The following is a 4,507-nucleotide window of genomic DNA, read 5'->3' as shown; positions in this document are numbered from 1 at the left end:
ATGCATAAATCCGAGTTGTGATTTAAATTGATAAATAGCATGATTTTGCTTAATATTATAACTTGTTATTTAATTGGACAATGTTCATTTATATGCATAACATATTTTTGATATTCTATTCTTTATTTTATTTTATTTCTATTTTTTTTTTTTAAATTTATATAGGCTAGTAAATGAAAATGAGACTTTGACCTACATGGAGACTTTTGAGCTGGATGGAAACACACCTATTTATTAGATTGGACACTTTGTGACCTAAGGCTAAAAAAAAAAAGATTATTTTATTCACTTACAGCAATGGAGTGCCGCACATAGATATTTTGGCCTTTTGGGGGCATTTTGAGCCGCACACTTCTAATTTGACCAAGGGCTACATTAATTGATTTGGAGACTTTGACTTTGAGTAAGACTTCAAGTACTACACAGAAGACTATTATTTTTCCTGGGAAGTTCAAGGCCAGACGGCACACATTTATTCTTCTCAGCCCCACAACACATTTTTTAGAGTTTTCAATTCAAGCCTCACCAATTTTTCTCTTGGGGATTTCCATTCAACGTCACACGGAATTATTAATTGGTAGAAGAAGAACTGCAACGTCGTTGAAGAACTCCTTGAGGGGTCCAATTGATGCTATAGTCTAGCCTCCTCCACTGCTTTCAATCTCCATCTTCGTTCATTTGGTTTGATCTTTTTATTCGCTACTTTTTATTTAATTTCAATTTGAAGTTTATGGTTTATTCTTAATATTTTTGGATTAAAAGTTTGGGTATTTTATTTGCCGTTTATTTTATTTTATGTAAGTTATTTTTCTTGTTTCTTTAATCTTCTATTAAATATGCATTACAATTACATTTTAAATTAATTTCAGTTTATTATTTAATTTTCTGATTAATTAAAATTGTTTAGCATAGTTGAATCTTTAATTGTTAATTTCAATTTGTTAGTCTTTTACGTTCCATTTTGACACTAAAAAAATCCAAAAGTATGAATATAGTTTATGACTAGTGCCCTTTTTATTTCCGTTGCACTCTTCCATTTATTGTACATACCACCACTTTTGTTTGTGAAATTTTTCACCATTTTCTATGGTTTGGATTTAAGCAACTTTCTCCAAGGAGACGATCTAGGAATTTTATTCCTAATTATTACACGACATCCTCCTGCACTTGGGATAGCGTTTGTGCTACTCATTTTTGAGTGAGTCACTTAGTCATACAAGCAGTAACGACCATGCATAAGATTTCGTAATAAGTGATACCCAACTCCTCGCCCAGCACGTGCCATGACCAGGCAGCCTCTAGCCCCCATCAGCGAGGGGTTATGGGTCATGCCAAGAACGTTACCTCTTGGCCAATCCAACTGTCACACAGTGATAGCCCAGGGAACGTCACTCAGTTGATTACACTCCCAAGTGACCAAATGAGCTTCACCGAGATAACATCTCATCTCGGTTTGGTGCCTGATCCACATAAAATCCATACAATCATTTAATTACGCATGCACCATGGTCTCCCCTAGGGACCATCTGCATACCTTGGCTCCCTTCGTCACACTACGGGTAACGACTGTACATGTGACTTCATAACGAGCGATGCCCAGTTCCACACTCGATGCATACATGACTAGGTATCCTAGTGTCTTTTGAGTTATGTTGGCGGCCAAATGCCACTTTTGTATATTTTGCTATGTTGTTAAGTCTAGTTCATGGTATTAAACAATGGGCAACATATATGTAAAAGTTTTTCTATGTATTTTTTTAATGAAAAATTATTAACTTCTCTTCGTGATTGCCCTAATTAGTCGATTTTATTCACAGTTTTTCAAAATGAACCCTATTAATACTAATTTTTTTAATAAATTATATTTCATTATGTATGTACTTTAATATATATATATATTCCATTGGCATTTTATCAAATTGGTCAATTTTTAAATAATAAAATACACACTTTTCCAAAAACTGGATCAATTATTCTCTTTAATAATTATCTCATGCAAGTGAGATTTTCATCTTTTTGAGAATTATAAATTACTAACTTGCATAATATTTATCATCTAGGTTTTACTAGCATATAGAGAAATTTAAACATAAAAAAGTTTTGAAAACCATGCATTTGTTTGAACGGTATTGGACCTATTGGTGCTCTTCAAGTTGTCATATTTTTCAATTCGAACTACATATTTCAATTTGAATGGATCTCCCAAAGCTAGATTATTTAATTCTCCTGCCAATATGTCCATTAATCAGACTATTATTAATCATTTGAATGGAAAAATTAAACTTGTTCAAACGGGTCACTAATTATTTGAACAAATAATTAACCTATTTAGGGATGGCATGATCTATATTTTTGTCCTAAATAAAATTGTTCAAACAAATAAATGCTTGTTCGAACACATCACTAACTGCTATGACTTAATTTTGTTTCGAAAATTGAGTTTCGGGACAAATTTCAAATTCGTTCTAAACTAATTTCTATTTGAAATTAATTGGTAGTGAATATATCACTACAAGAAATCTAGCTTTTTATAGCGTTTTTTTTAGTGTTGCAAATAAATTCGCTGCAATAGATGGCCTTTTGCAATGAAATATACGTCCTTACAAGTATTCGTTGTAATAGATGAATTTAACGTAGGCAATCACTTAACTTATTTTTTTTACAGCGTTTTTTTTTCTTTATTTAGGCAAAAGTATGCATTGCAATAGGAAAAATTTTATTACAACGGGCTACCATTGTTGCTAATAGATCGAGGTGCCAACTTACACAAAAATGAAAAGATTTTCCCCCAAAAATCATACCCACTCTGTTACTATGTAGCTCCTTCTCAACTTCTTGCTTTTCCATTGCTCGTACCTTCAATGCCCATGTAACCAACCTAATACACACGGCGTGAAAATCTACCCCTATTGTCGACTATGTCCCAAACCCTAGATTCTCCTCCACTTCATTTTCCATTTGTGGAAGCTACAGTCATGGTTTCCTGAGTATACGAGCTTTGTTCCTCTATCGTTACTATCAAAGTGATTTCCTAACTGATAACTTTTTGTATCAATAGCCAAACGGGAGGATGAGACTCTTGGGTATTTACATACCCAACGTCACCATAGGTATCTCTAAAACGATTTTGTCCTTGTCTCCCCCTTCATCCGCCCTCGTTGATTTATAAAAATGGAAGCTTTTATATATATATATACACACTATTGATAGTTGCTAGAATCTGAGTGCCTAAACATTCTTGCACAATTTTATTTTATTATAACTGCATTTTGGCTACAGGTTGATGTGGGTATTTGATGTTCATAATTTTTGGAGTCTAGTTTAACTTGTGTGTTCTCTGATTGGCATAATTTTTTATTGAAATCGAAATCCCTAATTAGATGACTAATTATCCAATATGAAGTTAGGTTTTGAAAAGCCTAGAAAAATAGTTTCAAGATACAGGTCAATTAGGGATAACTAAGATGCTTAAATAAAACTAGAATGCACATAAGGAATTAATTAGGAATTTTTCTACCTCCTCTTTCCTTCCCACCTCAGTTTCTTATCTATTGATCCATTTTAATGAAAAATTTCTTCCCACCAACATCATATACAAGTGGTAAATGTTTCTTCCAGTTCTTTACTAAAACATGGACTATTAAATGCATACTTAGTGTTGGACTCTGCTATTCCCATCTGTCATCACTCTTCTTTGATGAATACAATCATTTATACTCTTGTTAACATTTCCTTTGATGAATTATTTGTTATTTGGCTTGGTGTCTTACATATCATTTTTTTACAACTTAGATAGGCAACATGCTTGGTGACACTTGTTATTGGTTTTTAGATCATTTGTAAGTATGGTTTTGTGCTTCCCAATTGTGCAATTGCTTTTTTGAGCAAGAACATATAATTTGGATGTGTATTATATTTTTTGTGGATTCTATTTTTGTGTATTTTTTTTTAATTTTCTGAAAAACCTTTTCCAGCTATTATAAAATTTTTTTTCTGTCATTTATTACCAATTCTTTTAATCATTGGCTTTTTTTTCCCCTCCTTTTTTATGAATACTTAACCATGGATTGAGATGAGTTTTTCCCTTCCCCTTTATGGCCATCTTGATGGGTCCTTGAAATTTTTTCTGCAGAATTTTATATTCTATAGGTTGTATTGTGTACATGATAATGTGGGCTCATGTGTTATTTATGCATAAGTTAAGCTACATAATTTCTGGACTTTATGATTTTCCTATACTTGCACTCATATTACATCTTCCCATTCAGAACACATCTTCCCTTCATTTCTGAATGCTATTGGATGTGCTTCAAAGGGTGTTTTGGTTTCAGCTTCAGTACTCTATTGTCATGCTTATATTCTAGTTGAGATATTTATTGGTAAAGATCTGTGTTGGTTATTTGCCGCAGGCCCATATTAAGTTATTTCAAATTTGCTCCATCTATTTTGTAACGAATTTTTATGGAAGGAAAAAGTTTCAAGCAGTGATTGAAAATAAGGTATGTAA

This window comes from Carya illinoinensis, chromosome 6, assembly GCF_018687715.1.
Source record: "Carya illinoinensis cultivar Pawnee chromosome 6, C.illinoinensisPawnee_v1, whole genome shotgun sequence".
In the NCBI taxonomy this organism is placed as follows: Eukaryota; Viridiplantae; Streptophyta; class Magnoliopsida; order Fagales; family Juglandaceae; genus Carya; species Carya illinoinensis.
The sequence above is the reverse complement of the archived record's forward strand: the minus strand, read 5'-3'. Positions refer to the sequence as shown.